Source organism: Strongylocentrotus purpuratus, unplaced genomic scaffold (assembly GCF_000002235.5).
Source record: "Strongylocentrotus purpuratus isolate Spur 01 unplaced genomic scaffold, Spur_5.0 spur5_scaffold_13, whole genome shotgun sequence".
In the NCBI taxonomy this organism is placed as follows: Eukaryota; Metazoa; Echinodermata; class Echinoidea; order Camarodonta; family Strongylocentrotidae; genus Strongylocentrotus; species Strongylocentrotus purpuratus.
In genome coordinates, this window is record NW_022145598.1 from 22,462,215 (window position 1) to 22,484,626 (window position 22,412).

Sequence of the window (22,412 nt, forward strand, 5' to 3'; positions counted from 1 at the left end):
ATCATCATCATCATCGTCATCCCCATTACTATCAAGATCATCATCATCATGATCATCATGATGATCATCATTGTTTACATGTCTATATAACTTCTCCCTTTCTCAATATAGTAAATATTATAATCTATCATAAGACTTGAAGACAGACCACCTTAATCGTCCTCGTGACGATTTAAATTCTAGTTTGAGTATTAGGATTTAGGACGCTGTTATTAAACGGCAAAATTCCTGCAAAGTTCTACAGAATGTGATGTTAGCTGCAAAAGGGACATTTGATGAGCTTTCGGTCTCTTTTGTTGTTGTTGATTGGCCAATATAAACTATACGGTATATACACATTTTTGTTTACCCTTGCATCATGTTTATTTACCACGATGTTCAGGATTCACTTCGACTATTCCCTCTTCTGTGATTTCCACGGGCGGAGGTCTAACTAACCCAATGACAGTCATTCAGACTACTGACCCAGTGCAGGAGAGTGGTAAATAGATTCTTATTACGTCACAATTCGTGTACGATTATGATAATACGGATGCAAATGAAACTATTACATGCAAATATTTCAGCGATTATTCACGATTTTATCGTAAAAAGTGTGAAAAAGAGAATGATGTATGACAGTGAAGTCTAGCAAGTATAATTTGAGTATTAGGATTTAGGACGCTGTTATTTAACGGCAAAATTCCTGCAAAGTTCTACAGAATGTGATGTTAGCTGCAAAAGGGACATTTGATGAGCTTTCGGTCTCTTTTGTTGTTGTTGATTGGCCAATATAAACTATACGGTATAAACACATTTTTGTTTACCCTTGCATCATGTTTATTTACCACGATGTTCAGGATTCACTTCGACTGTTCCCTCTTCTGTGATTTCCACGGGTGGAGGTCTAACTAACCCAATGACAGTCATTCAGACTACTGACCCAGTGCAGGAGAGTGGTAAATAGATTCTTATTACGTCACAATTCGTGTACGATTATGATAATATGGATGCAAATGAAACTGTTACATGCAAATATTTCAGCGATTATTCACGATTTTATCGTAAAAAGTGTGAAAAAGAGAATGATGTCTGACAGTGAAGTCTAGCAAGTATAATTTGAGTATTAGGATTTAGGACGCTGTTATTAAACGGCAAAATTCCTGCAAAGTTCTACAGAATGTGATGTTAGCTGCAAAAGGGACATTTGATGAGCTTTCGGTCTCTTTTGTTGTTGTTGATTGGCCAATATAAACTATACGGTATAAACACATTTTTGTTTACCCTTGCATCATGTTTATTTACCACGATGTTCAGGATTCACTTCGACTGTTCCCTCTTCTGTGATTTCCACGGGTGGAGGTCTAACTAACCCAATGACAGTCATTCAGACTACTGACCCAGTGCAGGAGAGTAGTAAATAGATTCTTATTACGTCACAATTCGTGTACGATTATGATAATATGGATGCAAATGAAACCGTTGCATGCAAATATTTCAGCGATTATTCACGATTTTATCGTAAAAAGTGTGAAAAAGAGAATGATGTATGATAGTGAAGTCTAGCAAGTATAATTTGAGTATTAGGATTTAGGACGCTGTTATTAAACGGCAAAATTCCTGCAAAGTTCTACAGAATGTGATGTTAGCTGCAAAAGGGACATTTGATGAGCTTTCGGTCTCTTTTGTTGTTGTTGATTGGCCAATATAAACTATACGGTATATACACATTTTTGTTTACCCTTGCATCATGTTTATTTACCACGATGTTCAGGATTCACTTCGACTATTCCCTCTTCTGTGATTTCCACGGGCGGAGGTCTAACTAACCAAATGACAGTCATTCAGACTACTGACCCAGTGCAGGAGAGTGGTAAATAGATTCTTATTACGTCACAATTCGTGTACGATTATGATAATATGCGAATATTTCAGCGATTATTCACGATTTTATAGTAAAAAGTGTGAAAAAGAGAATGATGAATGACAGTGAAGTCTAGCAAGTATAATTTAAGTATTAGGATTTAGGACGCTGTTATTAAACGGCAAATTCCTGCAAAGTTCTACAGAATGTGATGTTAGCTGCAAAAGGGACATTTGATGAGCTTTCGGTCTCTTTTGTTGTTGTTGATTGGCCAATATAAACTATACGGTATATACAAATTTTGTTTACCCTTGCATCATGTTTATTTACCACGATGTTCAGGATTCACTTCGACTATTCCCACTTCTGTGATTTCCACGGGCGGAGGTCTAACTAACTCAATGACAGTCATTCAGACTACTGACCCAGTGCAGGAGAGTGGTAAATAGATTCTTATTACGTCACAATTCGTGTACGAATATGATAATATGGATGCAAATGAAACTGTTACATGCAAATATTTCAGCGATTATTCACGATTTTATCGTAAAAAGTGTGAAAAAGAGAATGATGAATGAACATAAAAATGAATATCATATTTTGTTAATGATGACCCACAAATACCGTAAATTATATAAGCCTACGTAGAGTTAAGTTACTAACAACTAGTAGAGTCTGTTCCCGGTTTATCTGTTTATACTAGTGTGTAAAACAGAGTATTGTAAGCTAGAAAGGAAAGGGTTTTGTCTCCAAATCTGACAACGTAACTCATGAAAATGTGTCATAATAAAAGACAGACACACATACCTACCACCAATACGACCAGTGACCAATGCTACTAGAGGTTGTAGTCAGATCAGGGGCGCCGCTATAATTATATAGAGCGACACCCCACCTATCACAATAATGTCGGTAAAATTGCGCTGCCGTCGGAAATAATAAGAAAAGGGAGAGTGGAAAAAAGGGAGGGAAAGAAAAAGAAAAGAAAAAAAGAAGGAAAAAAAAAAAAAAAAAGAAAGGAAAGAGAAGAGAAGAAAGAAAGAGAAAAAAGAAAAATAGAAAGGAGAGGGAAAAAGGGAAAGAAAAGAACAGAATGAAAAGAAAATAAAGAAAGAAAAGAAAGAAAAGGAGTAAAGGATAAAAAAGGGGAAAAAAGAGCAAACTATACATTTTTGGAATCCTCATGACCAGACGAGTAATTTGATATGCATATCGACACGATTGGAATATATTTGAATTTCTACCCCTGTTTGACCTTTGTTGACCCCTCACGAAAATGCCTGGGATTTTCAAGGGGGCAGCCAAAGTCTAAATTGTTTGGTATTCATCAGGGAACACAAAAACACTTTCAAACCTTTGTTTTCAGAGATTGGTCACGGGACCTACAGACTGGTCTCCTACTAAAAGTGCAAAAAAGAACACAGTCCTCAAGGAAAGAAGATGAGGTGTGGGATTCTGTTCATCTTGTTTTGGTGTTTTCCACATTTCCTTTTATGTCCTTTTCCTTCAATTTTTGTCATTTCACCTCCCCCCCTGCGCTTCGATTGGGAGGGGGGGGGGGGGTACCCCTAGAAGCATCAACATCAACCCTAGCAGTTGTAACTAATTGCCATTTAGAAAGTTTATGTGCCTCATACCAGCTAGATATTACAGAAATTCATGTCAGTCTTCCTTCCACGTACTCTGAAATACAAACAAATTGTATTAACGTATAAAACTTCCCCGTTTTGTCGTGTTCGTAATTGCAAAAGACATAAAAGGTGAACCAATAATTATGATGTCTCATAATAGTCTTCAATGCTGTACACGTGTTTACGCTGCGTGGTGTGCTCCACTTATAGCCTATACCTAAGCTAAACTATTCTTAACTGTAACCCTGTGCCAAAATAATATATCCATGCTCTATAAAAACAAATATAGTAAACCTAATCTTTAAAAAGAAATAAAAAATTCCTGTTTTCATATTTTCTAAAACTCCAGTTTGAATTTCCGATCCAAAAGGCCGTATTTATATTTAATTTGCTTGTGAGAGATTCTTTTGTTTTTAAATCATCACGTGTAGAAATTTGATTGAAAAAAGAAGAATTATATCTTATTCTTCATGCCCCTCCTCCCCCTTTTACAAGAAAAATCCAGAATCATCCACTGAGTTTGTGATAATTGCAACCATACGATGCAGATACCTCGTCAGTAGTTATAGCAGTGAGTACCGGGACGGCCATAGGTTTCGTACACGAATTTTTTCGTACTTATACTATTTCTAATTGACTCGTGTACATTAACTTTGACATAGTCTATTTTCGAGAAAAAACGGACTTATAACACGCGTGTCAATGGGATTGTGACTTTATGAATTTTACTTAGTGATTTTCTCTGTTTTCAAGCAAAAAATGAATTACAACACGTGTTTCTATGTGAATTTTGACATTTTGAATTTTACTTAAAGATCTTTAGGAATTATTGACGTTTTGAATAGTGGATAGGTATTTTATTTGTGGAACTGACTTTTAACACGAGTGTCTATGTAATTTTGACTTTTTGACTTTCTTTCTACCGGTATAATTTGTGTTTTACTTTCTAAGGAACGTTTACAACGCCATTGTAGGTTGGATCAATATCTATTGTTCGATCAACTAAATAAAGGAACGTGTATTTACCCATACACACTAAGAAAAAATGGTGCAACTGTGCACCTTTAGGGGTTCAAACCGATGCAACAATAGCAGCACCTTTAGGGGTTAAATCCTGCACCCTTTTTAAAGGTGCAATCCTGCACCCTTCAAAAGGGTGCCAGATTGAACCTTTTTGGGGAAATGTTAGTACCCTTTATGGTTCAATCCTGCACCTTTAGGGGTGCAAACCGATGCAACAATAGCAGCACCTTTAGAGGTTAAATCCTGCACCCTTTAGGAGGGTGCCAGAATGCACCTTTTAGGAGACTTGTTAGTTCCCTTAATGGTTCAATCCTGCTCCTTTAGGGGTGCAAACCGATGCAATAGCAGCACATTAAGGGGTTCAATCCTGCACCCTTTAAAAGGTGCAATCCTGCACCCATCATCGAGGAATACTCGTGACATTTGCTCGTACACAAATACATATTAAACATGCATGATGTTTCTTGGTTAGTAATCATATAATCAATATATATTATTGCTAAAACGTGAATGTAATTGTAACATGATCAGACAAAATAATCTATTGGTTAATGATTGCCGAAGGAAAATACAAATCACAAAATTGATGTGCATTGTCATAATTTGCTTAACAAATCATATGATAAATGTATTTTTATGTGAACACGTGGAAAGTAATCATGAATATGCATGCAATATGCAAATTTTTATTTTGCACCTTTTTGGGTCGTTAGGGTTCATTTTTGTGGGAAGGGTGCAAAATCTTATATTGCACCCTTTTTGAACCCCTTTTCCTTCAATAGGGTTCATTTTTATGTAAAGGGTGCAAACTCTTATTTTGCACCCTTTTTTGCACCCTTTTTTCTTAGAGTGTACTGTGATCCTCGCATGGCAACACGGGGAAGCGTATGGCAGTCTATGTGTATAAAAGGTACTAACTTTGTATAGGTCTAGTTTCTTTTGTATTTGAATTACCTCTTTTCAACAATAGAACTGTCGTTTCTTATTGATCGTGTATTGAGTTTATGAACCTCTCAACAGCCTTTCGATAAATGAAGCTCGTTTTATTTCGCCCTGTTCGTACCGTCGAGTTCTTTGGACTTTCACACAACACTTTGATACTTATAGTTCAGGGCTATGTTTGGACTCTCTCAAAACATCATCAAAACATATTTGAATACACAGATAACAATTGCTATTTAGTCATGTTACTAGAGAACAGAGATAAAATATACAAAACATTTTTAACTAGAGAAATAGAACCCAAGTCAGATTATTGTATTACTTCATCGTGAATATGTAAAAACTGTTAACACAATTGTACAACAAACAATTAGTGTTTATAAATAAATATCTTTAAAACATAAAACACAATAGAAAGTGTTTTTTTCTCAGAAAGGTTGATTGATGTACAACATGTTGAAATAGATGTTTACGGAAATAGCCTTGAAAGTTCAAAGAAAGAAAAATGAAAGTTTTAAGATTACGTAGAATTTTAATTTAAGATGTTGGTTTTGTTTAAGCAGGGAGTTTTCATGGTTGTGGCTTCCTGGTTAAAGTGAATGATTACAGTCCACGAGACAGATAATGTCGGTCTCACGGGTTCTTGGAAGTTATTAGAGGCTTCGCGAGACCGAGGGCCATCTACTGATCTAGGGATTATGGTGCCCGGGTCAAACAATGAAATTACCCCCCTTCCCCTTCCAAAAGTTATCTACGTAATTTACAAGCAAGAGAGCAAAGCGGACTAACAGTAGGATTACGCCTTTAAAACAAATGCATTCTACCTAAGGCACGAATCTAAAAGGGAATACTGAAATCGAAGTGTATGTTTTTGTTAAATTTTGAACCATATATGGCTTATAAGCGATTTGGGCCTTCCGCTTTTCATTTTCCCGAATGGAGCGCAAAGGAACGAAATCTCGGGGGATATCTTGTATAGTAAGCCACCGACAGTTAAGATTTCTTTCAAATGTTGAACCTTTGTAAATGCACAGAGTTAATCGGGGAGGCGGAACGTCTTTGAAAGTGGGCCGGGGCACCAACAAAAAAGGGCACTTTCTGGGGGGGGGGGAGGGGCACCTACGAAGTTTACCTTAAATTAAAGGAAATACAATTATGCTATTGATATAGTTTCTCTTTACGTGGACAAGATACTGAGTGAGCATCATATTTTGCAGTTGTGTGTGTGATGGTCTGAAGATACATGTATGATAAATGTATGATGTATAGATGTATGGGGTCGCATTGCGACAGATTAGTTCTTATTGATAGAAAAAAAAACCGTCATGCTCTCGTTTTTAATACGTATAATCTCTTAACGAAAGAATGAATAAGACCCTTATAAAATTACATTATTATATAAACTAAAATGCAAATGAGCGTAGCGGGCGAGCTGTTTGAGAAATTGGAGGGGAAAATGCCCTCATTCGCTTTAGATTACGGAGCACATAATATTAGGAAGGCTATGCGAATTCTGTTGTTTCAGGGGAGACGGGTCGGGGTGGGGGTGTGACAAAAATATATTGTCTTTTCCCACTTAAAAGGGGGCATTTGGGGGAAACTTTTAAAAAATGGGGGCACTTTGCCCCCTTGCTCCCCCCCCCCGAGCGCCGCGCCTTTGCTATTTTATCCGAAGATTAAAAAACAGCTGATGAAACTTATACATTATAAAGTGAAATCTTTCATAAACAATGATTGTTATGATTTAAATGAAACTAACATCCAATGACGGACTGTGCTTATTTGCGAGTTTGAGTCTGTCTCCTCAACAAAGGCCCGACAATGAAATTAGGATGTAAGATTTAATTTATGCATCTTCTGTAACTTTTCTAATCAGCTGATCGTCTATGTCATTGTATGTATAATGGACCCTCATCCATGATCCAAAATTATGTTTTTCTTCACATTCTATTTTTGTTGTCATGCTGAAGTAAAATTTGTTTTCTTGTACTGTAATTTGTTTTGAAATAGAAATTGCCTTTAAGTTATATCTACGGTGCCATGTCAAAATATAATAAATATCCGCTCTCTGGTACATTCATCTCAGTTGATTTTGTAACTGAGCAGCGGAAAACGTTGATTTTGTGAAAAACAAATACCAGAAGCGGTTAGAGTATGTAATTACATGAGGAAATAAAATGTTAAAGAAAATAAAGTGTCAGTAGTTATAGCAGTGAGTACCGGGACGGCTATAGGTTTTGTACACGAATTTTTTCGTACTTATACTATTTCTAATTGACTCGTGTACATTAACTTTGACATATAACACGTTCAACTCGATAGGTTAAATGCACGGTTAAACTACCTGATCATGCTGAAGGAAAGAATGGAAAAGAAGAAGAAGTAAGTCACATTTGCTTTATAGCAACAGGAATAAAGACATAATTATCTACTCACGTGTAATACCGTAAAATCTCTATTACACAATTATTCTCGAAGTTTTCTTTTTTCTTCTCGGAGGAGGAGGAAGGTGTATACAGGGGAGATGCAATAGACTGGATGTTCTAAAAAAGATAATGATTGATCATGAAGCTGAGATGAATAATAGTTAATAATAGAATGTTAGACCACAAATAGAGAGTGGGTGCTCTAGAAAAGTTGGTGATGAAGCATAAAGCTGAATGATCCGTCAAATGCGTTGTGTAGAATACGATACGGCGTTGTGGCGTTACATTGCGGCGTTATGGAATGTTACGGCGCTAAACTGCGGATTTACGGCGTTACATTACGGATTTACGACGTTATCTACGGCGTTACGTATCAAATAACAAAATATATCAAATGAAAAACTATAATTATAAAGATTCAATTTCCTTTGAATCAAATCCGAGTTAAACATCAACGAGTCAACACGAACACTTTCGATATGTCCAAGCGTTACGCTTGTTCACTATGCGATAAGACCTATAGTCGCAAGTTCGACATGAAGAGGCACGCACATAATGTACATCCTGATATGAAAGATCATGGGTACGAGACTGAAAATTCCAACGCTGGTGAAGAAACTAGTGAAGATGATTACTCCGAACCACCCTCTAAAAAGCAAAGAGTTGTAGAATCTAGCGAAGAATCTGAAAAAAGTGATTCAGAAAGTGAAGGAGAGGATGAATCGTCAAAGTCAGAGACACCTGACATGAAAGAACCCGAGGACAACCCTGCTTATCAGGAATGGTTAGAACAGGCCATGACAAACACCGAGGACCTCAGGGACGAAAAATATCAAAAATATATCTCCGATGGTATGGATGAAGAAGAAGCTAAAGAAAAGGCTCACGTGAAAGTTCTATGGGCTGTCAAACGCAGCTTTTTCGATCTTTACTCCAACTTCTTGCAGCAGAATGTGTACCTTGGAAGCGCTGACATCAATGATGAAATTATGTCTGATCTCACGGAAAAAGTAGAAAATGGCATGAATCTTCGGAAAGCCGTGAAAAGAGTCTTAGCAAGACACGGTGCACGATTCGAGGGGTTATTCCAGTATCAGGATGAGAATGACGATGATAGTGAAGAAGAGACGGAGACGGAGGGTGCAGATGGAAGCGACAACTAAGGCTTGACATCAACCTGAAAAAGAACACTTCGTAGACAACCCTAGTAATAGATAACAAATTTACTCTATTTCAACATGTTGTACATCAATCAACCTTTCTGAGAAAAAAACACTTTCTATTGTGTTTTATGTTTTAAAGATATTTATTTATAAACACTAATTGTTTGTTGTACAATTGTGTTAACAGTTTTTACATATTCACGATGAAGTAATACAATAATCTGACTTGGGTTCTATTTCTCTAGTTAAAATGTTTTGTATATTTTATCTCTGTTCCCTAGTAACATGACTAAATAGCAATTCTTATCTTTGTATTCAAATCTGGTTTTGCATAAAGTTGTCCACATTGAAACGGAAACAAAATATATAGTAAAATAAAGTAAAATATAATTATGTACTACATAGTGTTTTATTTCATGGATGTGTGTATTCTACGTCACAATAGTCGTACAACATACAAAGTATGTCCAGAATGAATAGAGTCGAGATGTTGAAAGTATGAAATAGAGTCGAGATGGTGAAATTATGAAATAGAGTCGAGATGGTGAAAGTATGAAATAGAGTCGAGATGTTGAAAGTATGGAAATAGAGTCGAGATTAATGAAAGTATGGAATAAAGTCGAGATGGTGAACGTGTGAAATAGAGTCGAAATGGTGAAAGTGTGAAATAGAGTCGAGATGTTGAAAGTATGGAAATAGAGTCGAGATGGTGAAAGTATGAAATAGAGTTACGGAGTTAATAATAGAGTGTTAAACCTCAACAAGAGAGTGGGTGCTCTAGAAAACTTGGTGATTTAGCATAGAGATGAATGATCCGTCAAATGCGTTGTGAATATAACGATACGGCGTTACGGCATGTTACGACGCTAAACTACGGATTTACGGCGTGTATGTTTGCTGTACAATTGTGTTAACTTTTTGTTTACCGATGAAAAAATACAATAATGTGACTTGGGTTCTATTTCTCTAGTTAAAAATGTTTTGTATATTTTATCTCTGTTCTCTAGTAACATGACTAAATAGCAATTGTTATCTGTGTATTCAAATATGTTTTGATGATGTTTTGAGAGAGTCCAAACATAGTCACGGACTTATAACACGCGTGTCAATGGGATTGTGACTTTATGAATTTTACTTAGTGATTTTCTCTGTTGGACTTAGTTTTTTTTTCAAGCAAAAAGTGAATTACAACACGTGTTTCTATGTGAATTTTGACATTTTGAATTTTACTTAAAGATCTTTAGGAATTATTGACGTTTTGAATAGTGGATAGGTATTTTATTTGTGGAACTGACTTTTAACACGAGTGTCTATGTAATTTTGACTTTTTGACTTTCTTTCTACCGGTATAATTTGTGTTTTACTTTCTAAGGAACGTTTACAACGCCGTTGTAGGTTGGATCAATATCTATTGTTCGATCAACTAAATAAAGGAACGTGTATTTACCCATACTGTGATCCTCGCATGGCAACACGGGGAGGCGTATTGCAGTCTATGTGTATAAAAGGTATTAACTTTGTATAGGTCTAGTTTCTTTTGTATTTGAATTACCTCTTTTCAACAATAGAACCGTCGTTTCTTATTGATCGTGTATTGAGTTTATGAACCTCTCAACAGCCTTTCGATATTAAAGCTCGTTTTATTCCGCCCTGTTCGCACCGTCGAGTTCTTTGGACTTTCACACAACACTTTGATACTTATAGTTCAGGGCTATGTTTGGACTCTCTCAAAACATCATCAAAACATATTTGAATACACAGATAACAATTGCTATTTAGTCATGTTACTAGAGAACAGAGATAAAATATACAAAACATTTTTAACTAGAGAAATAGAACCCAAGTCACATTATTGTATTTTTTCATCGGTAAACAAAAAGTTAACACAATTGTACAGCAAACATACACGCCGTAAATCCGTAGTTTAGCGTCGTAACATGCCGTAACGCCGTATCGTTATATTCACAACGCATTTGACGGATCATTCATCTCTATGCTAAATCACCAAGTTTTCTAGAGCACCCACTCTCTTGTTGAGGTTTAACACTCTATTATTAACTCCGTAACTCTATTTCATACTTTCACCATCTCGACTCTATTTCCATACTTTCAACATCTCGACTCTATTTCACACTTTCACCATTTCGACTCTATTTCACACGTTCACCATCTCGACTTTATTCCATACTTTCATTAATCTCGACTCTATTTCCATACTTTCAACATCTCGACTCTATTTCATACTTTCACCATCTCGACTCTATTTCATAATTTCACCATCTCGACTCTATTTCATACTTTCAACATCTCGACTCTATTCATTCTGGACATACTTTGTATGTTGTACGACTATTGTGACGTAGAATACACACATCCATGAAATAAAACACTATGTAGTACATAATTATATTTTACTTTATTTTACTATATATTTTGTTTCCGTTTCAATGTGGACAACTTTATGCAAAACCAGATTTGAATACAAAGATAAGAATTGCTATTTAGTCATGTTACTAGGGAACAGAGATAAAATATACAAAACATTTTTAACTAGAGAAATAGAACCCAAGTCAGATTATTGTATTACTTCATCGTGAATATGTAAAAACTGTTAACACAATTCGTCCCTGTTTTCACGAAGTGACGGTAGTGAGGAAAATCGCACATATTTTCACTTTTGATTTTTTTGCATTTTTGGACATCATTCACTTATACCTTGAACCTCACAAAATTTCAGATCATAATAATGTCTAATTATGTCACTATGACGATGACGTAAACAAGAAAATACCTAGCAAAAGGATTTTCTGTTTTCACGAAGTGACGGCCAAGTACGCGCTTAACAGCCGTCAATTCGTGAAAACATCGTTTGCTCTTTTCCTGCTTTTAATGTTTTCACGAAGTGACGGTAGTGAAAATTTCGCAGTTTGGAACAGTCACAGACCATGAAAAGGTGAGTTTTTAAATATTTTTTTTAGGTAAATTAATATGGTACACTCTTTTGATTCATTCTGATTCTTTGTAAGCCATAAAAATATGTCCATGAGCACAGAAATGTGTGAAAAATACACCGCCGTTCCACATATCGCCCCATATACTTGTTTTCATGTAAGTGAATAAGGGAGTGAAGTATCATGTGATCCAAAACTAAAAAGATCAACTTATGTCTTAACAAATATACATCTAGACTAAATAAATTAGGTGGAGAGTCTTTCTTATTTAGCTCCACACCAAATATTAATGCTATAGATCTCTCCGGAGATCTCTAAGGTTCTTTTTATACTCTATCTGCTTAAGTTATAAATTTGAACAAAGTTTTAGAGAAAGTTAGAAAGTAGAATCTAGAGACCAGAGTTTTACTTTTATTTTTTCAGTAATTTACTATTTAGCTAATTATAAATTTGATTTAGAGTCTAGAAGTCTAGTTACTCTAGATCATCATTTTATAATTATCAGTTTATGTCGGCCACTACTCATCAATCTAGAATCTAGAGATGAGTAGATCAGGATCTAGACCAGACTGAGACCTTTCTTGTAAGGCGTGCCTGGGGTTTAAGAAACTTCAGGGCTCCAAGCCCAAGGCCAACATCAACATTGCCAAGGGCAAAGGGAGTTTCGAAAATTATCATCATGCTGAGCTGAGATGACCTGGGATGTAGCCCCTCCTGGTTAACTGAAGGGAATTCAATGATTTGCCTTTCATGCAAAGAAGGACATGAATGAACATTTAATTAAAAATTGAAAATTAGATGCGGTCCTGCCCTGAAAATGAATAAATGGCACCATCCGAAAAAGGAATACTTTTGTTTTGAGACTGAAGTAATCATGAGTAGTCTACCCAGGGTATGTGAGTTAAAAACACCTCCCTGGTCTACCTTTTGGAGAACAATGTCCACATGTTTAGCTTAGTTTCTCTCATTATCTGTACTCTGTGTCTGTTATATTCAAAGGCAGCACTTTAGTACCCTTGGTCCCTCACCCTATACAAAAATTTGTTCAAACAATTGTTCTTGATACCAGCAAATGTTGCCCAACTCCACTTCATATTTTAAAGAATTTTCCAAGCAAGCACCATACCATACCATACCAGATAGTGTACATGTCTCACTACCTACACTTCAGTGGTAATGAAATTATGATGATGTTTTTGCTTTCACTTAGTTTCAGATGCAGTAGATACAATTTTCACTTGTATGAAGGAAGCACTGGGAAAGTACATCTACTTTTCAAGAATGCCACAGGCCAGAAAAAAATCCAGGTGAGAATAGTTTCATGATCTGTTCAAGAAAATCACACTTTAGCAGCATAGTACTAAGCACACTCACTGCGTATGTGCATTGGGGTGGTTGTGTTTGGTAGGGACAATTGGAAAATTCTATTTTGGGGTAATAGGGGCAATTGAAAACTTCTGTTTGGGGTCAGTTATGCCTAGTAATTAATTTGATGTACAAAAGATAATATTGGATTCATTTCCTTACCTCTGCTTGCAAATAAATGAAAGAAAATAACTTGTAATTATTTCTTTCGTTCTACAAAATTAGATTGGATACGGGGACCGACATGCTGGTAAGATGGGTCCTTGATAATTCACTGAACACAGAGCTGCAGAATGTGACTTGGCATAGTGACCTAAGAGTGGGAGCGGTATGGAACCGTTGAAGCAATTCACCGAACACGTACAGTCAGAGCTGCATGTGTGACTTGGTATGGTGACCCTTAAAGTCTCCTGACGGCTCCGATTGCGATTCTGATGATGACCCATTGTCTATGCTTCTGAGCGAGTCAAAAGGTATCTTCTCTCCTTCTTGATTGTTTCCCAATAGTTAAAATTTTAGATATTCTTAATTGCTTTTAATGCTTAGGTCCCTTAGTTAAGGGAATGAGTGGTCCTATCGAGGTTAGCATCAATTTTTTTTTAATCCTTAACAAAAATTGCAAATACTAAGGTGATACCAAATTAAGTATTTAATTCATTAAGAGCCTCTCTAAAAGTTGGTACCAAAACTACACAAAATAATTTCGCCCAATCATAATGCACTGTAAAGTTTCACTTTCATAATTGAAATTCTGATAATGGTTTTCTATTGATTGTTCTTTCTCTTATTTCCTTTTGCTTTCACGCAGTCTAGATAAAGGATCTTCGCTGCTTCAACCACTATTGCTTGGGTGACATACGTGTGAAGAAATTTGAAGAACTGTTGTTGAAGAGCATGCTTGAGAAACTAGAATCAATTACATGATCGTTTTGACAATGCTTCAATGTTTCAATACCTCAATCTCTCTTTTATACTGTTTTATTTTAAACATTTTAAATATCATAAACAAAGCAAACTCCACTCATAATTGTAATTGTGTGTTGTAATCGCAATGAAATGGATTGATTATAAAAATCAATGAATTGATTTAAAGCAAACTGGTAACATTGTCCATGATTTCTGAAACAATGAACTGAATAGTTGTACAGGTGTCAGTTTTCTGTTACAGTATTGCAATGAACTCCTGCACACATAAATCTTTATTATTCAAATGTATAGCTCAGAACAGCTATTTATCAGGTATACCTACCTCAATCAGTAATACATATTAGAGTTTTCGGTTCCATGAATCCTCATATCGTATCTTTGTATTGAAGAATTTGTTCATCTATTTTCTTTAAATTTTTGTATTCACAGGGGTTGATGCCTTCATTAGAACATGAATATAAGTTACATTTCCACAATTGATTTTTCTTTCAAAACACAATGTTACTAGTTCACATTTAATGTTTTTATTTTTTACTTCTATAGTCATTCTCATCATAATTGTATTTGGTACTTCAAACTATCTTATAATCATACAATATAATGTTGTTGTTTTGAATTTTATCTGTTTGATGAGAAATGAAATTGTTTAGTCAAATTGATATTTCCATGTTTATCATGCATTGTTCAGCTTATAATTGTTTAGTCAAAGATTACGTGTTTGCCTGGGTGAAGACAACCTTTTAGCATGGGTAAACTTTGTAGCGTTTGAGACTGTTTACTAAATGTTATTGAAATACCCTAGATGGAGATTGTGTAAACTGACTTGCTTCTGAAACTCTACTCACAAGATATTAATGAAAAACAGTAATGAACAAAAAAGTAATGATGATTATATTAGTCATATTTCCCATTGAAAAAATTGTGCCATCTTTTTTTCAAGAACTGTCTCGTTTTGTTACGATCAACATGTAAACCTTTCAGCCAGAACAGGATAACCATGGCGTGCAAGAAAGAGACTATACCACACAGTACTGTTTTGAACTTTTCGTCAGGTAAAAAAATCTGTGCAGATGACCCTTTAAAAAAAAGAGTTAATTTAGCAACCAGTACATTTCAGCATGCTAATGATGTAAAATTTCTTATTCATTTTGTTTTGGAATGGTATTTTGAATATAGATTTATTTCTTTGTTGACTTCATCATTCATGTAGTACATGTATGTCAAGCATTTTGTATGTCACATGTGGCATTTATTTGCTATGATTGCTGAATAAACATGATAACCAGGACATGTATGAAGAATAAGTTAAAGACATTTTAGCATATTTATTACTGTATAATGTGCTAAATAACCTTTGTATTCCGTGGCTGTATACCTGATGAGTCTTTTCCACAAATCCCTAAATGTACATTTCAAAATGCAATATAGTATTGGTGATAATTGATGATGATATGTTTGGTATGAATTATTTAATATTTTTAATTTATTCTCCATTTGCCACTTGCTGTTCTGGTTCCAAATGTTTGAATTAAAACTGCTCAGTCGAAATTCATTTTCTGTGTTTATATTGCAGAGTTGAGTAGTTAACTACAGATTATGGTCAATGATCAATACTGAATCTTTTTCCTTCATTCAAAAATATTTCTTAACATATTTGCTTTATTTCCTATGTGAAAAAATATATTTAGCTAGGCCCCTCTCTAAAATTTTAGAAATTCCTCATAGTAATAGAGTAGCAAAAGCCCTAATAGCACCCGCATGAATTTCAACAAGAAATGGCAGAATTTGTGTGATATTAAGAGGAGATGGAGGGGGTAAAGAGAGAGAGAGAGAGAAAGAGAGACTACTTGAACGTGTTCTTAAGTGGAAAGTATATAGTAACTTTAGTGCAATCTTTAGTTCCTACTACATACAATATACCTGATAATTAAACCTCAAAGAATATTAAATACATATCCATTTTTAGCTTAAGATTAAAGAGAATAGCTTATTAATCATTTTAAAAGCACTTTGTGCCAATATCCATCTGTGCTATTGATAGTTAATTTATTGTGAGCCGTAGCTTCGTGAACAAAAAATGACATCATACATCTAACATCATAATTATACCAAGAAGAAAAGGTGCTCTTATTTTATCCATACATCTATTAAACAAGTAATTTTACCGTATTTCAGTATCGATCTCATGAAATTGCTTCACACAATAAAAATCCCATATGTTTTATACGCGCTCGGCTACGAGCCGTCACTTCGTGAAAACAAAATACAAGCGTTCTATGTGATTTGTGTTTTCACGAAATGACGGTTAAGTTAAAAGTTCATACAGAGACATTCAGTTTATTCTTATCAATAAAAAAAACAGCTACCAAACGAGGAAAATGTACTCTATCTCTCAGTTCGCATTATTTTATCTGTACATCAATTAAACAAAACATAATGCCGTTTTTAGTGTCCATTTCGAGAATTCCATCCACAAGGGAAAAGTCCAATACGTTTTACGCGCGCGGCTACGTACCGTCACTTCGTGAAAACAAAATCAAAGCGTTCTATGCAATTTGTGTTTTCACGAAATGACGGATGTGTTAACAGTCCACACAGAGAAATGAAAAAGCAGCTACAGAAAGAGGAAAATGTACTCTTTCTCACAGTTCGAATTATTTTATCTGTACATCAATTAAACAAAACGTTTTGCCGTATTTAGTGTCCATTTCGAGAATTCCATCCACGAGAGAAAAATCCCATATGTTTTACGCGCGCGGCTACGTACCGTCACTTCGTGAAAACAAAATCACAGCGCGTCCTTGAATTTCGTGTTTTCACGAAGTGACGGTAATGTTTACAGCTCATTTCCTCAAAAAATATAAGAAATTATGGAAATATTTAAAGATAGAACTAAACATTGAGATATTTTCAATCCCAGGATATAAAATTTATTTGCCTTTGATAAATTAAAGAGGTTGAGATTATGGCTCGAACCTTTGAAAGCGATTTATTCAAAACTAACTTTCTTTTAGTTGCGCGCTCTACCGTCACTTCGTGAAAACAGGGACGAATTGTACAACAAACAATTAGTGTTTATAAATAAATATCTTTAAAACATAAAACACAATAGAAAGTGTTTTTTTCTCAGAAAGGTTGATTGATGTACAACATGTTGAAATAGAGTAAATTTGTTATCTATTACTAGGGTTGTCTACGAAGTGTTCTTTTTCAGGTTGATGTCAAGCCTTAGTTGTCGCTTCCATCTGCACCCTCCGTCTCCGTCTCTTCTTCACTATCATCGTCATTCTCATCCTGATACTGGAATAACCCCTCGAATTGTGCACCGTGTCTTGCTAAGACTCTTTTCACGGCTTTCCGAAGATTCATGCCATTTTCTACTTTTTCCGTGAGATCAGACATAATTTCATCATTGATGTCAGCGCTTCCAAGGTACACATTCTGCTGCAAGAAGTTGGAGTAAAGATCGAAAAAGCTGCGTTTGACAGCCCATAGAACTTTCACGTGAGCCTTTTCTTTAGCTTCTTCTTCATTCATACCATCGGAGATATATATTTGATATTTTTCGTCCCTGAGGTCCCCGGTGTTTGTCATGGCCTGTTCTAACCATTCTTGATAAGCAGGGTTGTCCTCAGGTTCTTTCATGTCAGGTGTCTCTGACTTTGACGATTCATCCTCTCCTTCACTTTCTAAATCACTTTTTTCAGATTCATCGCTAGATTCTACAACTCTTTGCTTTTTAGAGGGTGGTTCGGAGTAATCATCTTCACTAGTTTCTTCACCAGCGTTGGAATTTTCAGTCTCGTACCCATGATCTTTCATATCAGGATGTACATTATGTGCGTGCCTCTTCATGTCGAACTTGCGACTATAGGTCTTATCGCATAGTGAACAAGCGTAACGCTTGGACATATCGAAAGTGTTCGTGTTGACTCGTTGATGTTTAACTCGGATTTGATTCAAAGGAAATTGAATCTTTATAATTATAGTTTTTCATTTGATATATTTTGTTATTTGATACGTAACGCCGTAGATAACGTCGTAAATCCGTAATGTAACGCCGTAAATCCGCAGTTTAGCGCCGTAACATTCCATAACGCCGCAATGTAACGCCACAACGCCGTATCGTATTATACACAACGCATTTGACGGATCATTCAGCTTTATGCTTCATCACCAACTTTTCTAGAGCACCCACTCTCTATTTGTGGTCTAACATTCTATTATTAACTATTATTCATCTCAGCTTCATGATCAATCATTATCTTTTTTTTAGAACATCCAGTCTATTGCATCTCCCCTGTATACACCTTCCTCCTCCTCCGAGAAGAAAAAAGAAAACTTCGAGAATAATTGTGTAATAGAGATTTTACGGTATTACACGTGAGTAGATAATTATGTCTTTATTCCTGTTGCTATAAAGCAAATGTGACTTACTTCTTCTTCTTTTCCATTCTTTCCTTCAGCATGATCAGGTAGTTTAACCGTGCATTTAACCTATCGAGTTGAACGTGTTATATGTCAAAGTTAATGTACACGAGTCAATTAGAAATAGTATAAGTACGAAAAAATTCGTGTACAAAACCTATAGCCGTCCCGGTACTCACTGCTATAACTACTGACACTTTATTTTCTTTAACATTTTATTTCCTCATGTAATTACATACTCTAACCACTTCTGGTATTTGTTTTTCACAAAATCAACTTTTTCCGCTGCTCAGTTACAAAATCAACTGAGATGAATGTACCAGAGAGCGGATATTTATTATATTTTGACATGGCACCGTAGATATAACTTAAAGGCAATTTCTATTTCAAAACAAATTACAGTACAAGAAAACAAATTTTACTTCAGCATGACAACAAAAATAGAATGTGAAGAAAAACATAATTTTGGATCATGGATGAGGGTCCATTATACATACAATGACATAGACGATCAGCTGATTAGAAAAGTTACAGAAGATGCATAAATTAAATCTTACATCCTAATTTCATTGTCGGGCCTTTGTTGAGGAGACAGACTCAAACTCGCAAATAAGCACAGTCCGTCATTGGATGTTAGTTTCATTTAAATCATAACAATCATTGTTTATGAAAGCTTTCACTTTATAATGTATAAGTTTCATCAGCTGTTTTTTAATCTTCGGATAAAATAGCAAAGGCGCGGCGCTCGGGGGGGGGGGGGGGGGGGGGGGAGCAAGGGGGCAAAGTGCCCCCATTTTTTAAAAGTTTCCCCCAAATGCCCCCTTTTAAGTGGGAAAAGACAATATATTTTTGTCACACCCCCACCCCGACCCGTCTCCCCTGAAACAACAGAATTCGCATAGCCTTCCTAATATTATGTGCTCCGTAATCTAAAGCGAATGAGGGCATTTTCCCCTCCAATTTCTCAAACAGCTCGCCCGCTACGCTCATTTGCATTTTAGTTTATATAATAATGTAATTTTATAAGGGTCTTATTCATTCTTTCGTTAAGAGATTATACGTATTAAAAACGAGAGCATGACGGTTTTTTTTTCTATCAATAATAACTAATCTGTCGCAATGCGACCTCATACATCTATACATCATACATTTATCATACATGTATCTTCAGACCATCACACACACAACTGCAAAATATGATGCTCACTCAGTATCTTGTCCACGTAAAGAGAAACTATATCAATAGCATAATTGTATTTCCTTTAATTTAAGGTAAACTTCGTAGGTGCCCCTCCCCCCCCCCAGAAAGTGCCCTTTTTTGTTGGTGCCCCGGCCCACTTTGAAAGACGTTCCGCCTCCCCGATTAACTATGTGCATTTACAAAGGTTCAACATTTGAAAGAAATCTTAACTGTCGGTGGCTTACTATACAAGATATCCCCCGAGTTTTCGTTCCTTTGCGCTCCATTCGGGAAAAATGAAAAGCGGAAGGCCCAAATCGCTTATAAGCCATATATGGTTCAAAATTTAACAAAAACATACACTTCGATTTCAGTATTCCCTTTTAGATTCGTGCCTTAGGTAGAATGCATTTGTTTTAAAGGCGTAATCCTACTGTCAGTCCGCTTTGCTCTCTCGCTTGTAAATTACGTAGATAACTTTTGGAAGGGGAAGGGGGGTAATTTCATTGTTTGACCCGGGCACCATAATCCCTAGATCAGTAGATGGCCCTCGGTCTCGCGAAGCCTCTAATAACTTCCAAGAACCCGTGAGACCGACATTATCTGTCTCGTGGACTGTAATCATTCACTTTAACCAGGAAGCCACAACCATGAAAACTCCCTGCTTAAACAAAACCAACATCTTAAATTAAAATTCTACGTAATCTTAAAACTTTCATTTTTCTTTCTTTGAACTTTCAAGGCTATTTTCGTAAACATCTATTTCAACATGTTGTACATCAATCAACCTTTCTGAGAAAAAAACACTTTCTATTGTGTTTTATGTTTTAAAGATATTTATTTATAAACACTAATTGTTTGTTGTACAATTGTGTTAACAGTTTTTACATATTCACGATGAAGTAATACAATAATCTGACTTGGGTTCTATTTCTCTAGTTAAAAATGTTTTGTATATTTTATCTCTGTTCTCTAGTAACATGACTAAATAGCAATTGTTATCTGTGTATTCAAATATGTTTTGATGATGTTTTGAGAGAGTCCAAACATAGCCCTGAACTATAAGTATCAAAGTGTTGTGTGAAAGTCCAAATAACTCGACGGTACGAACAGGGCGAAATAAAACGAGCTTCATTTATCGAAAGGCTGTTGAAAGGTTCATAAACTCAATACACGATCAATAAGAAACGACGGTTCTATTGTTGAAAAGAGGTAATTCAAATACAAAAGAAACTAGACCTATACAAAGTTAGTACCTTTTATACACATAGACTGCAATACGCTTCCCCGTGTTGCCATGCGAGGATCACAGTATGGGTAAATACACGTTCCTTTATTTAGTTGATCGACCAATAGATATTGATCCAACCTACAATGGCGTTGTAAACGTTCCTTAGAAAGTAAAACACAAATTATACCGGTAGAAAGAAAGTCAAAAAGTCAAAATTACATAGACACTCGTGTTAAAAGTCAGTTCCACAAATAAAATACCTATCCACTATTCAAAACGTCAATAATTCCTAAAGATCTTTAAGTAAAATTCAAAATGTCAAAATTCACATAGAAACACGTGTTGTAATTCACTTTTTGCTTGAAAAAAAAACTAAGTCCAACAGAGAAAATCACTAAGTAAAATTCATAAAGTCACAATCCCATTGACACGCGTGTTATAAGTCCGTTTTTTCTCGAAAATAGACTATGTCAAAGTTAATGTACACGAGTCAATTAGAAATAGTATAAGTACGAAAAAATTCGTGTACAAAACCTATGGCCGTCCCGGTACTCACTGCTATAACTACTCTCGTCTGTCTGTCATTTGATATATTGGTGTAGAATATCAAATTGGAGAAACATTAATTAATAGCTTGTTCGTTCATCGCTTTTTATTAGGTTTCAATGAGTTAAAATTATAATGTGAATTTCCGCCGTTAATTGTACGAGACGACAGTTTCATTGATTGAAACAGTAACACATTATAATGTACCAGGAAAGCACAGGCCTGGCCGGGCACAAGGGAGCCATGCCCTCTACATCCGTTTAAAAAAGTGAAGAAGGACATAAAAGAAGAAGAAGAAGCAGAGGAAGCAGAAGATGAAAATGAAGAATTAGAAGAAGAGGAAGAAGAAGAAGTAGTAGAATAATAATACTTTTATATAAGATGAAGTATAATAATAAGAAGAACTTGAGAAGAAGTAGAAGAAGTAGAAGAAGTAGAAGGAGAAGAAGAAGAAGAAGAAGAAGAAGAAGAAGAAGAAGAAGTAGCATAATATTAGTTATAAGAAGGAGTATAATAATAAGAAGAACTTGAGAAGAAGTAGAAGAATAATAAGAAGAAGAAGAACAAGAAGGAGAAGAAGAGGAAGACGAAGGAGAAGAAAAAGAAGAAGAACAAGATGAAGCAGAAGAAGAAGAAGAAGAAGAAGAAGAAGAAGAAGAAGAAGCAGCAGAATAATAATAATAATAAGAAGAATAAGTAGAATAAAAGAAGAAGAAGAAGAAAAAGAAGAAGGATTTTACATAAAACGGATCGAAG

The 22,412-nt window shown here is 35.5% G+C and overlaps 1 long non-coding RNA gene across 1 annotated transcript; it reads left to right on the forward strand.

Moving 5' to 3' along the window:
• Positions 1-11,735: 11,735 nt before the first annotated feature.
• LOC115923052 lies at positions 11,736-15,823 on the forward strand. Its single transcript, XR_004063744.1, has 4 exons — positions 11,736-11,981; positions 13,190-13,286; positions 13,570-13,817; positions 14,153-15,823. It is a non-coding gene; the product is annotated as an uncharacterized LOC115923052 (long non-coding RNA).
• The last annotated feature ends 6,589 nt before the right edge of the window (positions 15,824-22,412 follow it).